Genomic DNA, 20585 nt, shown 5'->3' with positions numbered 1-20585 from the left:
GGGGCCCATTCATAGTTACGAAACAAAAATGCTTAAGCACTATATACTCTACGAGTAGTGGGCCGCCTCTCAGTAATTAGGAAAATTAACATAAAAATCTGCACTACATGAATCGAACATGCTACCTCCGCCTTGGGCGATGCATGCGCCAGCGACTCCAACCAACATATTTTGTTGACAAAAAAAGTCCCTCAGATATTATGTACTTAAACAAAAAAACTCTTATGTACATAAATTGACTGCAGCCAGTGCCCATGTTGCACACATTATTTTAAAAGTAAAAAGTATGTAAATAATAATGATAATAATAAAAGTTAGATTCGAATATTCATGTGTTATTAATAATTACCTCATTATACACAAATATCAATGTGCATACAAAATAAATATATAGAGGTATGCGATAAAAAAACTTAATTTTAGAAATATTAACTAATTATGTGGAAAATACTATTTTAAATATAATATATGAGTGTTTCAAACTGTTTGAAAACAAACATTGAAAATACACAGCAATGGGCTATATTTAACAATGATTTACGAATATTTAAAATCTCATGAAATAATATATATGAATTATAACAATGTTTGTATAATATAAAACATTGATTTCTTTTAGATTACTATTTTTCAATATTCGTACAGTTATTCAAAGGCTTGAATAATTATTCACATGTTTAAAAATAATTAATTTACAAATATGTGTGAGTAGTTCCCACCGGACCTACGGGTCCATAGCAGTAGCTAGATCTCTCTCTCTCCCTCTCTCTCTCTCTCTCTCTCTCTCTTCAATACAATGATCTCATATGAGATCTATTCAAAGTAAACTTTTGCGGTGCATTGTTGGGATCCAATGAATTGCGGGTTTATGATCAGATTATTGATTGAAAGTATTTGAATCTTTTTGAGATATATTTATGTGTGATTTCATAGCTATGTATGTTTCCCAATCTATGAGTCTTCTTTGGCCAATTAGATGATTACATCTTCAGAGGAAGTGCTGCATAGTAGTGGGTAAAATATTGCGGTGTCTTTACTCAGTGACATGGACATTTTTCTTATAATCATGAAAATAAAAAATATGAACTCTTTTAAATTCCTGATCTTTTTTTAAAACCTGAACTCTCAAATTCATGAACATTTTCTTCAAATTGACGAACTTTTTTCAAGTTTGTGGACATTCTTTTGAATCGATGAACTCTTCTGCCAGATTCATACAACATTGGGGACGTTGTATGAATCTCAAACTCTTACCTCGGGAATCACGTGTGCGATAGGTTCTGGCATCACATACCATTGTTCTTTTTTTGTTTGCCAAAATGTGTGCATCCTCGAAGCTTACCGCACAAGGTTATCCTGCTGCGTGTGCCATGCACCTCCCCCTATTGGACAACATTACAAGACAATGATTTGCATCTGCGTGTGCGAAAAAGGGTTTTAACCGTGTTCGATGGACTTGACAGCATTAGTGTTGGTATCCTACTCTGAATCCTACTTGGACTCTGATTCAAGATCCTACTCTAACTCCGGGAGAGCGAAGATGATGGTGTTGCCGGAATTGCGCTGATTTCATTTAAAACGTGGAAGTCTTTCTTCGACTCCCTTGATGTTGATGATGACTCTTGGTCATGATTCATGGTTAAAGGCCACGAGGTGATCCACCCCGAATATTTTGACAGAGATACAGATTATCTCCAAGGTAAAGAACAGGATCATTTGCTTAATTATGGGGGTATATTCTTAGTGCCCGCCTGGATTTGTTCTAATTAAATTAGCATTTTCAGATGTGTAGCATAAAAAGGTCCACATGTGCTTACCATAAATAGGTCCTTGGTTACAGAGAGCCAAACCAGTGTAATATAACTAGTACACAAAGTATAGAGCTGCATCTGCCATGATTGACTAACTATTGTCTTCTCCAAGAAAAAGAAAAAGGTAAAATGATAAATAAGTTGGTGCTATTTATGATATAGGGCATGCATCTGCCAAAAATCCGATTCGGCTCTTGGGAGCTTATGCTCCTGCCCACCAAAAATATTTTTTACAAACGTCATTTTTTTTTGAAAAATTAGATGTGTTCATTGTCACATTCAAATGACCCCTGCAATTTTTTAGTGGAAAAACTTAAGCTATTTGACCCGTGTGAGAAAAACAAATCAAATGTCGATGTTACCTCCAAATCTTATAGTTAATTTTTTTTTTTTACCAACGAACCACTACTATCCCGTTTCACATGAAAATTGTCAAGCACGCTTGTTAGACTAAGATCAACATCCACACACAAAAAATTAGAATTTTAGAATATTTCTACACTTCATTTTGAGATTACTTTTCATTCAGGAGCATATGCTCCGCAGAGCCAAAACAACCCTTGTGCATCTGCCATGTTCAAGATTCTACAAATAATGAACAGTACTATGATACGAGAAGTCAGTGAGACACATGAAGCGCCTTCACGGTGTGGTACACTTAAATAGATGTATCTAGATGTATTTCAGGTCCAGATATATCTATTTCAGCGTCAAGTAATTTCGGGTCGAGGGAGTAGAATATTAGAGGCGTCGAAAAAACTCCCTTAGAAGAATGCACGTCAAGTTATGAGTTATGACAGGTGGGTGAGACAAGGAAATGATGGTGGAGATGAGAGGCAGTTCGTTGGAACAGAGTTATCATGTGCGAACGCTGCTCGCTCATTCCGTGTGAAGCAAAGCTGCCTTCACTAATCCCCGTGTGAACGTCCAAGGCATGCAAATGCTGTCAGCTGGTTATAAACCGGAGTAGTGCTACTGCATGACTTGATCAAAACACAAGGCACGTCAACGGAGGACAAGATGGAACGTGTCAAGGGGTTCCCTAGCCGCTGCCTCAAGATGCTAGCCCGATGGCTCTGCCCGGGGGCTGACGACGATCACGCCGCCATAGCCCAGAGGCTCGGCATGCTGCCCAAATCCGAGGTCGATCACGCCGACGACCTAGCCCAATGGGTCGAGGACGAGCGCGCCGCCATAGCCCAGTGGGAGGAGGCCGAGCGCGCCGCCGCCCGCGACAGCCTGCAGGCCTTCACCCTCCGCCTGAACAAGCGCCTCGCCGCCGGCGCCGGCAGGAGCGGCAACCTGGTCTTCTCGCCGCTGTGCCTCTACGCGGCGCTCTCGCTGTGGGCCACCGGCGCGCGCGAGCGCACCCTCAACGAGCTGCTCGGCGTCCTCGGAGTGCCTTCGCGGGACGTCCACACCTTCCACGTCTGCACGCTGGCCCGGCAGGCCCTCACCGACCGGCCCCGGACGGGCGGCCCGCGCGTCAGCTTCGGGTGCGGCGTGTGGCACGACGCCACCGTGCCCCTCCGCCCCGCCTTCCGCGACGTTAACTTCCACCGACAGGTCGGTGAATAGCGGCCGGACCCCGGAAGTGATCGATATGTCGTGTGCACTCGTTTTTTTTTATTCGGTTTGATTTCTACGGTTTTTATATTTTGGATTATATGGTTTCATACATAGATATGGTTCGGATTCAGTAATAGCCCTTCACTTTCAGTGTGGTTTCGGTAATGACCAAAATAACCAAGGTTGACATGAATTTTTTAGCAAACAGATAACGTTTTCATGTGTATATAATAATGATATATATAAGAAACAATGATATATATAATAATGAGAAAAGAAACAATTAAAAAGGGATAAAGAAGAGTCATTGGATAAGTACTCAGGCTAATCACGTAAACTGAAGCACTGAATGGGCTAGAAAGTAGTATTAGACTACAGCACCGCATTACGCTTTTGAACACAACAAACCTCAGTTTCGGTTAATTCGGTTTAATTAAATGGTTTTTGTTTTCTAACAAAAAAAACCGAAATGCAAATGGTTTTCATATCTCAAATCTGAAACCGAAACCTGAAAAAAAAAGTCGATTTGGTTTGATTTTTTGTTTGGTTTTCGGTTTGGTTTTGCACACTCTGAGATGTTATGTTCAAAAGCCCATTCAATGACTCTTCTTTAGAAAAGTCATTGAAGCTTAGAAAACCAGAGATTATATTAGAGTAATTTACAACACTCTCTAGTTGAAGAGCTGCTTTAGCACAACAATGCGCAACGGAATTAATAGTACGGCTATTATGATTGATCTATGGCATGTAGATATATGATTTTCGGTATGTACATGCAGCCGGAGGAGGCAAGGGAGCAGATCAATGCATGGGTGGCGGCGTTGACGAACGACCTCATCCCCACCCTGATTGGCCGTGATGCGTTGTCCCACCTCACCGACCTGGTGCTCGTCAACACCATCTACTTCAAGGCCAAGTGGAACAAGTCATTCGATGAGGAACGCCATCTGTTTCACCGCCTTGATAACATCGCCATCGACACGCCCTTCATGCGTGGCTTCGGTAGGCAAAGAATCGCGTGGCACAATGGCTTCAAGGTGCTCCAGCTGCGCTACGAGCAAGGTCGCCCCTTGCCCGTGCAGTCGCAGCCACAGCCGACCTACTCAATGTGTGTCTTCCTCCCTGACGTGCGCGATGGGCTGTGTTGGTTGGCCAGCCAGATCGCCTGAGACCCTGACTTTTTTCGCAAGCACCTGCCGAGGAGCGACGTCGAGGTCGACGACTTCCAGCTGCCTACATTCAAGGTCAGCTTTGACATGACTATGAACGACATTCTCCACGACATGGGGCTCAAGGAGGCTTTAGAGCCGGGGAAGGCCGACCTATCTGATGTGGCCGAGGACGGGGCGAGGGGGAGGAGGATGCTGGCCCTACAGGAAGCGATCCACTGAGCCGTCATCGAGGTGAACAAGGAAGGCACCGAGGCCGTGGCTGCCACTGTGATGATTACGTGTAGCACGACTAGTGCCCTACCTCCGCCGTCGCGGCGTGTGGCCTTCGTTGCTGACCATCCTTTTGCCTTCTTTGTCATCGAGGAGGTGTCAGGTGCGATCATGTTCGCGGGGCACGTTGTTGACCCCACTATCAATTGAGGGAGAGCTCCTGTCTGACGCTCGTTAGCGTCAGGCAGAGTAGCTTTCGCTGAAGGTAGATGGGCCGGCCCATTTGAAGGTCAGTAGCTGAAGCGCGTAAAAAAACGCCAAAAATACCCGGCGCCAGCGAGAGATCGAACTCGCGACGTCCCGCTCGGGAATTTTACAATCAAACCAGTCGAGCTGATATGTTGTACTAGTTTGCAAGCAGCGCAAGACCTTAAAGTACACGACAACTTTTGAAAATTTACGAACAATTCAAGAAACTCGAGAACAAAAAATTTAAAATCCTGAACAAAATTTGACAAACGCGAAACCCTTTTTTAAACCATGAACAATTTTTGAAATTTGAACAAACTTTTCAAACGTGAATAATTATTAAAAAGTTGAACAAAAATTTCGAAATTCCAAAAAGATGAACAAATTTTTAAACATACATTGAACATATTTGTATTATACGCTGAACAATTTTAAATACATACTGAACATTTTTGTGATATACACCGAACAAAATTTTAAAAATACATTGAACATGACTGTAATGTACGTTGAACAAATTTTGAATTGTGAACAAAATTTTAAAAACATTTTTTTATGAAATCATGAAGAAAATACGAAGTTTTAAACTTTTTTGAAACAAAGGACGAAAATAAAAACGAAAAAGGATAAAATAAGAAGAGGAGTAAAAAAGAAAAAGAAACAGAATAAATAAACTGAAGAAGAAAAGAATAAAGAAACAGGAAGAACAGAAAACCGGCAAAAGAAAAAAAAAGAAACCGGTTTAGGGAACCTTCTAGAAGGTTCCCAAAACCGGTTTGCCTGGGACTGCATTAACTAGCGAAGTGGGCCGGCCCATCGCGCGCAGCTACTCCCGCGCTTCAGCGAAGCCACGTCTCCTCGATGCACGCGAGCGTCAAATAGGAACCACCCAATTGAGGGGGAGGGAGGACCGAACATACATGCCTGGGGCGGACGCACGTTCAGGCGAGGGGGGGCCAGGACCCCACTCAATTTTTGAGCCTCCCTTTATATGGCCAGTACTAGCCCAGCAAGGCCCCCAGTCGGCCCAGGTCTGGTGCCCCCCACTCCCTTGCTAAAGCCCAGGAAAGATAAACGCAAGGAAGGCAGCCTGGCGTGCGTGCAGGAGCGATTTCCGATTTTCGCTGCTCCAGCGATTAAATTGGAAGGCAAGGCGGCACAGCTGCGCCGATTCTTGCTGGAAATTAATTATACAAACCAAACGAACCGTCGGCTCGACCGCCGCCTGCTGCCACGATCTCCCTCCGTTGCTCCGTAGAGTCCGCCGCGCGCCGCCGCCGGCGGCCGGCCTGCCTAGGTAGGTCACGGGATGCTGGTCACTCCCTTGCTCATCATCCTCATCCCTCATCCTCAACTGGTGAACTCTGAAACTAGGTTTGTTCTTTTTGAGCTGATCCATTCGTGAAAGGAATTTTTTTTCTTTTTTGGATTTCTGGTTTGATTCTTGTCAAATCAAATGCAAAAATTCTGTTTGTGCTAGTATAGAACTGCTAGTCTTATGAGCCATATACTTTTTCTTATCAAATTTGATAGGATTAAAATGTGACACACTATAGCAGAGTAGCTAGTATAGAACTGCTAGGTCATTTTCTAGGATACAGTGCTAGTACTTGTGTGCAGACGTGCAGTGTGCTAGCCCTCTAGTAGCATGCTTTTTTTTAACACAGTAGCATGCTTTGTTATAATCAAATTTTCTATGAAATTCAATCTGGGAAGCCATTCTGTTGAGACTGGATTTTCTACTCTCGGATGTACTAATACAGAACTAGTACTGGCGTGCTAGTCTGCTGATACTAGCATACTTTTATCTAAACTCTTTACAGTTAGTATTTCAATGGTTTGGCAGGGAAGAAGATAATGGAGAAGTATTTGATAAAGAAATAAAGAGATGGTAACGCCACCACTCGTTGCCATTGTCACTGTTGAGAAATGTTTTCAGCTATGAGGATTGTGAAAAATGCTTCGTGTAACAAAATTCGTGATTGTTATTTGAGTCGCAGCCTAATTTGCCTCGTCGAAAAGGAATTGCCAGATACAATTACCAATGAAGTGATTGTTGATCGTTTCCATAAAATGAAAGATCATCATGTGGAACATGGCTTTCATAACACACCTGGCCCAGCTAGATGGATTCGGGGAACACAACTCTCACATGCTCTTGATTGAGACTGAAATTGGCCAACCTTCGTTGGTCGGAACTAGAGTTGAAGAAACACATACGCCCCGTCCATTCCGTAGAACAGAGCCTCTGAGACAAATCTGCAAAAAAAATCTGGAGAACCAGATCTGGGACACGTGCTTCCAAACGTTGTAAAATGGCACCATCAGAGGAGGAGACATGAAGGACTTGTTCCATGCCAGCGACAACTCCATCACCTCACTGCTAACAATTGGGGACAAAAACACAACTAAAGACCTTAGGCCAACTCCAACTCTAGACCCAAATTGTCTGACTTTGTCCGTTTGGAGCCAAACATAGCCCAACGGAGAACCCAAAAGATTAAAGTTGTCCGCAATGTCCGGTTTTATCCGGCCCGATCCTAAACCTGGACCAAATTTGGGCTACAAATGCGTCTAGACGGACAAAAACTAATGTTTTCCTCGTCCGTTCGTGTCCGCCATTGGCACGTATATCAGCGACCCACTCCCTCACCCTCGTCATGCAGCAGTGCTACGTCTTGAGCTTGCGTTGGTTTTTCTTAAAGAGAAAAGGGTGATGCAGCAATAGTAGCGTAAGTATTTTCCTCTGTTTTTTAGAACCATGGTATCAATCCAGTAGGAGGCTCCTCAGAAGTCCCATGCACCTACACAAACAAACAAGAACTCGCAACCAACGCAATAAAGGGGTTGTCAATCCCTTCATGGCCACTTGCGAAAGTGAGATTTGATAGAGATAAAATCATAAGATAAATATATTTTTGGTATTTTATGATATAGATTGGAAAAATAAAGATGCAAATAAAAGTAGATTGAAAGCTTTATATGATAAGAGATAGACCCAGGGGCCATAGGTTTCACTAGTAGCTGCTCTCAAGATAGCATAAGTACTACGATGGGTGAACAAATTACTGTCGAGCAATTGATAGAAAAGCGAATAATTATGAGATTATCTAGGCATGATCATGTATATAGGCATCACGTCCGTGACAAGTAGACCGACTCCTGCCTGCATCTACTACTATTACTCCACACATCGACCGCTATCCAGCATGCATCTAGAGTATTAAGTTCATAAAGAACAGAGTAACGCATTAAGAAAGATGACATGATGTAGAGGGATAAACTCATGCAATATGATATAAACCCCATCTTTTTATCCGCGATGGCAACAATACAATACGTGCCTTGCTGCCCCTGCTGCACTGGGAAAGGACACCGCAAGATTGAACCCAAAGTTAAGCACTTCTCCCATTGCAAGAAAGATCAATCTAGTAGGCCAAACCAAACTGATAATTCGAAGAGACTTGCAAAGATAACTTAATCACACATAAAAGAATCCAGAGGAGATTCAATTTTTCTCATAGATAAACTTGATCATAAACCCACAATTCACCGAATCTCGACAAACACACCGCAAAAAGAGTTGCATCGGATAGATCTCCAAGAAGATCGAGGAGAACTTCGTATTGAGATTCAGAGAGAGAGAAGAAGCCATCTAGCTAATAACTATGGACCCGAAGGTCTGTGGTAAACTACTCACGACTCCGCGGAGAGGCCTTGGAGATGATGTAGAGGCCCTCCGTGGTTGATTCCCCCTCCGGTGGAGCGCCGGTGAAGGCTCCAAGATGGGATCTCGCGGATACAGAAGGTTACGGCAGTGGAACTAGTTTTTCGTGGTCGCTTCTGATGTTTTCGGGGTACATGGGTATATGTAAGAGGAAGAAGTAGGTTGGTGGATGCTCGAGGGGCCCACGAGGGTGGGGGCGCGCCCACCTGTAGGGGGCACGCCGGGCACCCTCTTGGCTGCCTCGCTTGTTTCTTGACTTCCACTCCAAATCCTCTGGATCACGTTTGTTCCAAAAATCACGTTCCCAAAGGTTTCATTCCATTTGGACTCTGTTTGATATTCCTTTTCTTCGAAACACTGAAATAGGCACAAAAAAACAGCAATTCGGGCTAGGCCTCCTGTTAGTAGGTTAGTCTCAAAAATGATATAAAAGTGTAGAGTAAAGCCCATAAACATCCAAAACGGGTAATATAATAACATGGAACAATCAAAAATTATAGATACGTTGGAGACGTATCAAGCACCCCCAAGCTTAATTCCTGCTCGTCCTCGAGTAGGTAAATGATAGAATCAGAATTTTTGATGTAGAATGCTACTCCCTCCATTCCTCTATGTAATGCGCATTATTTTTCTGAGAAAGTTTCACAATGTAGTTCGTGATTGGCGTTTTGGACGGAATTTACCCTCGCTGGGCTGGAATTGTGTGGCTGAGAAAGCGTGGGTCGCTGGGCACATGCATGTAGACATGCTCAGTGGAGGGTAGCAGAGTCCAAAGTACACATGCCAGCTCATTCATTGGTATTGTAGCCAGATGAAATGCGCACTACATACAGGAACAGAGGGAGTACCTAGCATAATTCTCAATGTAATTTTTTTAATGTGGCATGATTGTTCAGATCCAAATGATTCAAAATAAAAGCTTATAAAACATAAAAATAGTAGTACTTGAAGCATACTATCAAATAATCATGTCTTATCAAAATAGCATAGTCAAAGAAAGCTTATCCCTACAAAATCATATAATTAGGCCATGCTTCATTTTCATTACACAAAATACTCCCATCATGCACAACCCCGATGACAAGCCGAGCAATTGGTTCATACTTTTTAACGCACTTCAGCCTTTTCAACTCTTACGCAATACATTGGCGCAAGCCATAGACATAGCACTATGGTGGTATATGGTGGTTGTTAAGACAAAAAAGGGAGAAGATAGTCTCACATCAACTAGGCGTATCAACGGACTATGTGGATGCCCATTAATAGATATCAATGTGAGTGAGTAGAGATTGCCATGCAACGGATGCACTAGAGATATAAATGTATGAAATCTCAACAAAAAAAACTAAGTGGGTGTGCATCCAACTTGCTTGCTCATGAAGACCTAGGGCATTTTGAGGAAGCCCATCATTGGAATATACAAGCCAAGTTCTATAATGAAAATTTTCCACTAGTATATGAAAGTGACAACATAGGAGACTCTCTATCATGAAGATCATGGTGCTACTTTGAAGCACAAGTGTGGTAAAAGGATAGTAGCATTGTCCCTTCTCTCTTTTTCTCTCATTTTTTTATTTGGTGGGCTTCTTTGGCCTCTTTTTTTATTGTGGGCTTCTTTGGCCTCTTTTGTTTTTATAAAGTCCGAAGTCTCATCCTGACTTGTGGGGGAATCATAGTCTTCATCATCCTTTTCTCACTTGGGACAATGCTCTAATAATGAAGGTCATCACACTTTTATTTACTTACAACTCAAGATTACAACTCAATACCTAGAACAAGATATGATTCTATATGAATGCCTTCGGCGGTGTACTGGGATGTGCAATGAATCAAGAGTGACATGTATGAAAGAATTATGAAAGTGGCTTTGCCACAAATACGATGTCAACTACATGATCATGCAAAGAGCAATATGACAATGATGGAGTGTGTCATAATAAACGGAACGGTGAAAAGTTGCATGACAATATATCTCGGAATCGCTATGGAAATGCCATAATAGGTAGGTATGGTGACTGTTTTGAGGAAGGTAAATAATGGGTGCATGATACCGGCGAAAGTTGCGCAGCATAATAAAGGCTAGCAAAGTGGAAAGGTAAGTGTGCGTATATCCATGGACTCACATTAGTCATAAAGAACTCATATACTTATTGCAAAAGTTTATTAGCCCTCGAAGCAAAGTACTACTACGCATTCCCCTAGAGGGATAGATGTTGGAAATATGCCCTAGAGGCAATAATAAAAGCATTATTATTATATTTCTTTGTTCATGATAATCGTCTTTATTCATGCTATAATTGTGTTATTCGGAAATCGTAATACATGTGTGAATAACAGACACCAACATGTCCCTAGTAAGCCTCTAGTTGACTAGCTCGTTGATCAATAGATAGTCATGGTTTCCTGGCTATGGACATTGGATGTCATTGATAACGGGATCACATCATTAGGATAATGATGTGATGGACAAGACCCAATCCTAAACATAGCACAAGATCGTATAGTTCGTTTGCTAGAGTTTTTGCAATGTCAAAGTATCTCTTCCTTCGACCATGAGATCGTATAACTCCTGGATGCCGTAGGAGTGCTTTGGGTGTATCAAACGTCACAACATAACTGGGTGACTATAAAGGTGCACTACAGGTATCTCCGAAAGTATCTATTGTTTTATATGGATCGAGACTAGGATTTGTCACTCCGTATGACGGAGAGATATCACTGGGCCCACTCAGTAATGCATCATCATAATGAGCTCAAAGTGACCAAGTGTTTGGTCACGGGATCATGCATTACGGTACGAGTAAAGTGACTTGCCGGTAACAAGATTGAACGAGGTATTGGGATACCGACGATCGAATCTCGGGCAAGTAACATATCGATTGACAAAGGGAATTGCATACGGGGTTGATTAAATCCTCGACATCGTGGTTCATCCGATGAGATCATCGTGGAGCATGTGGGAGCCAACATGGGTATCCAGATCCCGCTGTTGGTTATTGACCGGAGAGCGATCTCGGTCATGTCTACATGTCTCCCGAACCCGTAGGGTCTACACACTTAAGGTTCAGTTACGCTAGGGTTGTAGGGATATGTATATGCAGTAACCCGAATGTTGTTCGGAGTCCCGGATGAGATCCCGGACGTCACGAGGAGTTCCGGAATGGTCCGGAGGTAAAGATTTATATATGGGAAGTCCTGTTTCGGGCATCGGGACAAGTTTTGGGGTTATCGGTATTGTACCGGGACCACCGGAGGGGTCCCGGGGGCCCACCGGGTGGGGCCACCCATCCCCAGGGGCCACATGGGCTGTAGGGGGTGCGCCTTGGCCTGCTTGGGCCAAGGGCACCAGCCCCACATAGGCCCATGCGCCTAGGGTTCAAGGGGGCAAGAGTCCTAGGAGGGTAAGGCACCTCCTAGGTGCCTTGGGGGGGAGGGAAACCCCCCTTGGCCGCCGCACCCCCTAGGAGATTGGATCTCCTAGGGCCGGCCACCCCCCCTTGGCACCCCTATATATAGTGGGGGAGAGGAGGGACTTCATACCTTGAGTCCTTGGCCTTTGGTTGCCTCCTTCTCCCTCCCCAACACCTCCTCCACCTCCTTATTGCTTAGCGAAGCTCTGCCGGAGTACTGCAGCTCCATCAACACCACGCCGTCGTGCTGCTGCTGGTGCCATCTCCCTCAACCTCTCCTCCCTCCCTTGCTGGATCAAGAAGGAGGAGACGTGGCTGTTCCGTACGTGTGTTGAACGCGGAGGTGCCGTCCGTTCGGTGCTAGGATCTCCGGTGATTCGAATCACGTCGTGTTCGACTACATCATCCCCGTTCTTTGAACGCTTCCGCTCGCGATCTACAAGGTATGTAGATGCATCTATTCACTCGTTGCTAGATGAACTCCTAGATGATCTTGGTGAAACGAGTAGGAAAATTTTTATTTTCTGCAACGTTCCCCAACAGTGGCATCGTGAGCTAGGTCTATGCGTAGTTCTTCTTGCACAAGTAGAACACAATTGGTTGTGGGCGTAGATTTGTCAACTTTCTTGCCGCTACTAGTCTTATCTTGCTTCAGCGGTATTGTGGGATGAAGCGGCCCGGACCAACCTTACACGTACGCTTACGTGAGACCGGTTCCACCGACTAACATGCACAAGTTGCATAAGGTGGCTGGCGGGTGTCTGTCTCTCCTACTTTAGTTGAAGCGGATTCGATGAAAAGGGTCCTTATGAAGGGTAAATAGAAGTTGACAAATCACGTTGTGGTTTCACGTAGGTAAGAAAACGTTCTTGCTAGAACCCTACTTCAGCCACGTAAAACTTGCAAACAACAATTAGAGGACGTCTAACTTGTTTTTGCAGCAAGTGCTTTGTGATATGATATGGCCAAAGTTGTGATGAATGATGAATGATCTATATGTCATGTATGAGATGTTCATGCTATTGTAATAGGAATCACGACTTGCATGTCGATGAGTATGACAACCGGCAGGAGCCATAGGAGTTGTCTTTATTTTTTGTATGACCTGCGTGTCATTAAAGAACGCCATGTAAACTACTTTACTTTATTACTAAACGCGTTAGTCATAGAAGTAGAAGTAGTCGTTGGCGTGACAACTTCATGAAGACACGATGATGGAGATCATGATGATGGAGATCATGGTGTCATGCCGGTGACAAGATGATCATGGAGCCCCGAAGATGAAGATCAAAGGAGCTATATGATATTGGCCATATCATGTCACTACTTTATATAATTGCATGTGATGTTTATTATGTTTTATGCATCTTGTTTACTTAGGAACGACGGTAGTAAATAAGATGATCCCTTACAAAATTTCAAGAAGTGTTCTCCCCTAACTGTGCACCGTTGCTACAGTTCGTCGTTTCGAAGCACCACGTGATGATCGGGTGTGATAGATTCTTACGTTCACATACAACGGGTGTAAGACAGTTTTACACAGCGAAAACACTTAGGGTTAACTTGACGAGCCTAGCATGTACAGACATGGCCTCGGAACACGGAGACCGAAAGGTCGAACACGAGTCGTATGGAAGATACGATCTACATGAGAATGTTCACCGACGATGACTAGTCCGTCTCACGTGATGATCGGACACGGCCTAGTCGACTCGGATCGTGTAACACTTAGATGACCAAAGGGATGTCAAATCTGAGTGGGAGTTCATTATAATTTGATTAGATGAACTTAATTATCATGAACTTAGTCTAAATTTTTACAATATGTCTTGTAGATCAAATGGCCAACGTAGTCCTCAACTTCAACGCGTTCCTAGAGAAAACCAAGCTGAAAGACGATGGCAGCAACTATACGGACTGGGTCCGGAACCTGAGGATCATCCTCATAGCTGCCAAGAAAGATTATGTCCTACAAGCACCGCTTGGTGACGCACCCGTTCTCCCTGCGGAACAAGACGTTATGAACGCTTGGCAGGCACGTTTCGATGACTACTCCCTCGTTCAGTGCGGCATGCTTTACAGCCTAGAGCCGGGGCTCCAAAAGCGTTTTGAGAGACATGGAGCATATGAGATGTTCGAAGAGCTGAAAATGGTTTTCCAAGCTCATGCCCGGGTCGAGAGATATGAAGTCTCTGACAAATTCTTCAGCTGTAAGATGGAGGAAAACAGTTCTGTCAGTGAGCACATACTCACTATGTCTGGGTTGCATAACCGCTTGACTCAGCTGGGAGTTAATCTCCCGGATGATGCGGTCATTGACAGAATCCTCCAGTCGCTTCCACCGAGCTACAAGAGCTTTGTGATGAACTTCAATATGCAGGGTATGGAAAAGACCATTCCTGAAGTATTTGCTATGCTGAAATCAGCAGAGGTAGAAGTCAGAAAGGAACATCAAGTGTTGATGGTCAATAAAACCACTAAGTTCAAGAAGGGCAAGGGTAAAAAGAACTTCAAGAAGGACGGCAAGGTAGTTGCCGCGCCCAGCAAGCAAGCTGCCGGGAAGAAGCCAAAGAATGGACCCAAGCCCGAGACTGAGTGTTTTTATTGCAAGGAAAGTGGTCACTGGAAGCGGAACTGCCCCAAATACTTAGCGGACAAGAAGGCCGGCAAAACCAAAGGTATATTTGATATACATGTAATTGATGTGTACCTTACCAGTAATCGTAGTAACTCCTGGGTATTTGATACCGGTGCCGTTGCTCATATTTGTAACACACAACAGGAGCTGCGGAATAAACGGAGACTGGCGAAGGACGAGGTGACGATGCGCGTCGGGAATGGTTCCAAGGTCGATGTGATCGCCGTCGGCACGCAACCTCTACATTTACCTACGGGATTAGTTTTGAACCTCAATAATTGTTATTTTGTGCCAAGTTTGAGCATGAACATTGTATCAGGATCTCGTTTAATTCGAGATGGCTACTCATTTAAATCCGAGAATAATGGTTGTTCTATTTATATGAGAGATATGTTTTATGGTCATGCTCCGATGGTGAATGGTTTATTCTTTATGAATCTCGAGCGTAATGCTACACATATTCATAGTGTAAGTACCAAAAGATGTAAGATTGATAGTGATAGTCCCACATACTTGTGGCACTGCCGCCTCGGTCACATAGGTGTCAAACGCATGAAGAAGCTCCATGCTGATGGACTTTTAGAGTCTCTTGATTACGAATCATTTGACACGTGCGAACCATGCCTCATGGGTAAAATGACCAAGACTCCATTCTCAGGAACAATGGAGAGAGCAACCAACTTATTGGAAATCATACATACTGATGTGTGCGGTCCAATGAGTGTTGAGGCTCGCGGTGGCTATCGTTATGTTCTCACCCTCACTGATGACTTGAGTAGATATGGGTATGTCTACTTAATGAAACACAAGTCTGAGACCTTTGAAAAGTTCAAGGAATTTCAGAGTGAAGTTGAGAATCAACGTGACAGGAAAATCAAGTTTCTACGATCAGATCGTGGAGGAGAATACTTGAGTCACGAGTTTGGTACACACTTCAGAAAATGTGGAATAGTTTCACAACTCACGCCGCCTGGAACACCTCAGCGTAATGGTGTGTCCGAACATCGTAATCGCACTCTATTAGATATGGTGCGATCTATGATGTCTCTTGCCAATTTACCACTATCTTTTTGGGGCTATGCTTTAGAGACTGCCGCATTCACTTTAAATAGGGCCCCGTCGAAATCCGTTGAGACGACACCGTATGAATTATGGTTTGGGAAGAAACCTAAGCTGTCATTTCTAAAAGTTTGGGGATGCGATGCTTATGTTAGGAAACTTCAACCTGAAAAGCTCGAACCCAAATCGGAAAAATGCGTCTTCATAGGATACCCTAAAGAAACTGTTGGGTATATCTTCTACCTCAGATCCGAAGGCAAGATCTTTGTTGCCAAGAATGGGTCCTTTCTGGAGAAAGAGTTTCTCTCGAAAGAAGTAAGTGGGAGGAAAGTAGAGCTTGATGAAGTATTACCTCTTGAACCGGAAAATGGCGCAACTCAAGAAAATGTTCCTGAGGTGCCTGCACCGACTAGAGAGGAAGTTAATGATAATGATCAAGATACTTCTGATCAAGCTCCTACTGAAATTCGAAGGTCCACGAGGACACGTTCCGCACCAGAGTGGTACGGCAACCCTGTCTTGGAAATCATGTTGTTAGACAACGGTGAACCTTCGAACTATGAAGAAGCGATGGCGGGTCCGGATTCCGACAAATGGCTAGAAGCCATGAAATCCGAGATAGGATCCATGTATGAAAACGAAGTATGGACTTTGACTGACTTGCCCGTAGAACGGCGAGCCATAGAAAATAAATGGATCTTTAAGAAGAAGACAGACGCGGATGGTAATGTGACCATCTATAAAGCTCGGCTTGTCGCTAAGGGTTATCGACAAGTTCAAGGGGTTGACTACGATGAGACTTTCTCACCGGTAGCGAAGCTGAAGTCCGTCCGAATCATGTTAGCAATTGCCGCTTTTATGATTATGAAATTTGGCAAATGGACGTCAAAACGGCATTCCTTAATGGTTTCCTTAAGGAAGAATTGTATATGATGCAGCCGGAAGGTTTTGTCGATCCTAAAAATGCTGACAAGGTGTGCAAGCTCCAACGCTCGATTTATGGGCTGGTGCAAGCATCTCGGAGTTGGAACATTCGTTTTGATGAGATGATCAAAGCGTTTGGGTTTACACAGACTTATGGAGAAGCCTGTGTTTACAAGAAAGTGAGTGGGAGCTCTATAGCATTTCTCATACTATATGTAGATGACATACTTTTGATGGGAAATGATATAGAACTTTTGGACAGCATTAAGGCCTACTTGAATAAGAGTTTTTCAATGAAGGACCTTGGAGAAGCTGCTTATATATTAGGCATCAAGATCTATAGGGATAGATCAAGACGCCTCATAGGTCTTTCACAAAGCACATATCTTGATAAGATTTTGAAGAAGTTCAAAATGGATCAGTCCAAGAAAGGGTTCTTGCCTGTTTTGCAAGGTGTGAAATTGAGCTCAGCTCAATGTCCGACCACGGCAGCAGAGATAGAAGAGATGAGTGTCATCCCCTATGCCTCAGCCATAGGTTCTATTATGTATGCCATGCTGTGTACCAGACCTGATGTAAACCTTGCCGTAAGTTTGGTAGGAAGGTACCAAAGTAATCCCGGCAAGGAACACTGGACAGCGGTCAAGAATATCCTGAAGTACCTGAAAAGGACTAAGGAAATGTTTCTCGTTTATGGAGGTGACGAAGAGCTCGTCGTAAAAGGTTACGTCGACGCTAGCTTCGACACAGATCTGGATGACTCTAAGTCACAAACCGGATACGTGTATATTTTGAATGGTGGGGCAGTAAGCTGGTGCAGTTGCAAGCAGAGCGTCGTGGCGGGATCTACATGTGAAGCGGAGTACATGGCAGCCTCGGAGGCAGCACATGAAGCAATATGGGTGAAGGAGTTCATCACCGACCTAGGAGTCATACCCAATGCGTCGGGGCCGATCAAGCTCTTCTGTGACAACACTGGAGCTATTGCACTTGCCAAGGAGCCCAGGTTTCACAAGAAGACAAGGCACATCAAGCGTCGCTTCAACTCCATCCGTGAAAATGTTCAAGATGGAGACATAGAGATTTGTAAAGTACATACGGACCTGAATGTAGCAGATCCGTTGACTAAACCTCTCCCAAGAGCAAAACATGATCAACACCAGAATTCCATGGGTGTTCGATTCATCACAATGTAACTAGATTATTGACTCTAGTGCAAGTGGGAGACTGTTGGAAATATGCCCTAGAGGCAATAATAAAAGCATTATTATTATATTTCTTTGTTCATGATAATTGTCTTTATTCATGCTATAATTGTGTTATCCGGAAATCGTAATACATGTGTGAATAACAGACACCAACATGTCCCTAGTAAGCCTCTAGTTGACTAGCTCGTTGATCAATAGATAGTCATGGTTTCCTGGCTATGGACATTGGATGTCATTGATAACGGGATCACATCATTAGGATAATGATGTGATGGACAAGACCCAATCCTAAACATAGCACAAGATCGTATAGTTCGTTTGCTAGAGTTTTTGCAATGTCAAAGTATCTCTTCCTTCGACCATGAGATCGTATAACTCCTGGATGCCGTAGGAGTGCTTTGGGTGTATCAAACGTCACAACGTAACTGGGTGACTATAAAGGTGCACTACAGGTATCTCCGAAAGTATCTATTGTTTTATATGGATCGAGACTGGGATTTGTCACTCCGTATGACGGAGAGATATCACTGGGCCCACTCAGTAATGCATCATCATAATGAGCTCAAAGTGACCAAGTGTTTGGTCACGGGATCATGCATTACGGTACGAGTAAAGTGACTTGCCGGTAACAAGATTGAACGAGGTATTGGGATACCGACGATCGAATCTCGGGCAAGTAACATATCGATTGACAAAGGGAATTGCATACGGGGTTGATTAAATCCTCGACATCGTGGTTCATCCGATGAGATCATCGTGGAGCATGTGGGAGCCAACATGGGTATCCAGATCCCGCTGTTGGTTATTGACCGGAGAGCGATCTCGGTCATGTCTACATGTCTCCCGAACCCGTAGGGTCTACACACTTAAGGTTCAGTTACGCTAGGGTTGTAGGGATATGTATATGCAGTAACCCGAATGTTGTTCGGAGTCCCGGATGAGATCCCGGACGTCATGAGGAGTTCCGGAATGGTCCGGAGGTAAAGATTTATATATGGGAAGTCCTGTTTCGGGCATCGGGACAAGTTTCGGGGTTATCGGTATTGTACCGGGACCACCGGAGGGGTCCCGGGGGCCCACCGGGTGGGGCCACCCATCCCCGGGGGCCACATGGGCTGTAGGGGGTGCGCCTTGGCCTGCTTGGGCCAAGGGCACCAGCCCCACATAGGCCCATGCGCCTAGGGTTCAAGGGGGCAAGAGTCCTAGGAGGGTAAGGCACCTCCTAGGTGCCTTGGGGGGGAGGGAAACCCCCCTTGGCCGCCGCACCCCCTAGGAGATTGGATCTCCTAGGGCCGGCCACCCCCCCTTGGCACCCCTATATATAGTGGGGGAGAGGAGGGACTTCATACCTTGAGTCCTTGGCCTTTGGTTGCCTCCTTCTCCCTCCCCAACACCTCCTCCACCTCCTTATTGCTTAGCGAAGCTCTGCCGGAGTACTGCAGCTCCATCAACACCACGCCGTCGTGCTGCTGCTGGTGCCATCTCCCTCAACCTCTCCTCCCTCCCTTGCTGGATCAAGAAGGAGGAGACGTGGCTGTTCCGTACGTGTGTTGAACGCGGAGGTGCCGTCCGTTCGGTGCTAGGATCTCCGGTGATTCGAATCACGTCGTGTTCGACTACATCATCCCCGTTCTTTGAACGCTTCCGCTCGCGATCTACAAGGTATGTAGATGCATCTATTCACTCGTTGCTAGATGAACTCCTAGATGATCTTGGTGAAACGAGTAGGAAAATTTTTATTTTCTGCAACGTTCCCCAACAATAGATTGGTAGGAAAAGACCATCGCTCATCCCCGACCGCCACTCATAAGGAAGACAATCAAAAGAGTACTCCATGTAACAAATTTGTCACACAACTTTTACCATACGTGCATGCTACGGGACTTGCCAACTTCAACACAAGTATTTCTCAATTTCATAATTACCGAACTAGCATGACTCTGGCATTATTACATTTATATCTCAAAACAATTATCAAGCATCAAATTGATCATAGTTTTTAATGCACTTTCTATGATAGTTTTTATTATACCCAACTTGGATGCTCATCATTCTAGGACCAAATTTATAACCATAGCAAATACCATGCTGTTCTAAAGGACTCTCAAAAAGGTATAAGTGAAGCATGAGAGATCAACAATTTCTTCAAAATTAAGCCACCGCCATGCTCTAAAAGATTTAAGTGAAGTACTAGAGCAAAAATTATCTAGCTCAAAAGATATAAGTAAAGCATATATAGTGTTCTAATAAATTCTAATCAAGTGGGTTTCTCCCAAAAGGTGTGTACAGCAAGGATGATTTTGGTAAAATAAAAAGCAAAGACTAATATCATACAAGACGCTCCAAGCAAAACACATATCATGTGGCGAATAAAAATATAGCTCCAAGTAAAGTTACCGATAGACGAAGATGAAAGAGGGGATGCCTTCCGGGGCGTCCCCAAGCTTTGATTTTTGGTTATCCTTGAATATCTTGGGGTGCCATGGGCATCCCCAATCTTAGGCTCTTGCCACTCCTCATTCCGTAGTCCATCAAATCTTTTATCCAAAACTTGAAAACTTCACAACACAAAACTCAGCAAGAAATCTCGTAAGCCCTGTTAGTGCAA

At 44.1% G+C, this 20585-nt stretch overlaps 1 pseudogene; it reads left to right on the top strand.

The window, feature by feature from the left end:
- Positions 1-2816: 2816 nt before the first annotated feature.
- Positions 2817-4972, top strand: LOC123040093 (putative serpin-Z6C; annotated as a pseudogene).
- The last annotated feature ends 15613 nt before the right edge of the window (positions 4973-20585 follow it).

Source organism: Triticum aestivum, chromosome 2B, assembly GCF_018294505.1.
Source record: "Triticum aestivum cultivar Chinese Spring chromosome 2B, IWGSC CS RefSeq v2.1, whole genome shotgun sequence".
NCBI lineage: Eukaryota > Viridiplantae > Streptophyta > Magnoliopsida > Poales > Poaceae > Triticum > Triticum aestivum.
Note: the sequence above shows the minus strand (reverse complement) of the source record. Positions and strands in the feature narration are given on the sequence as shown.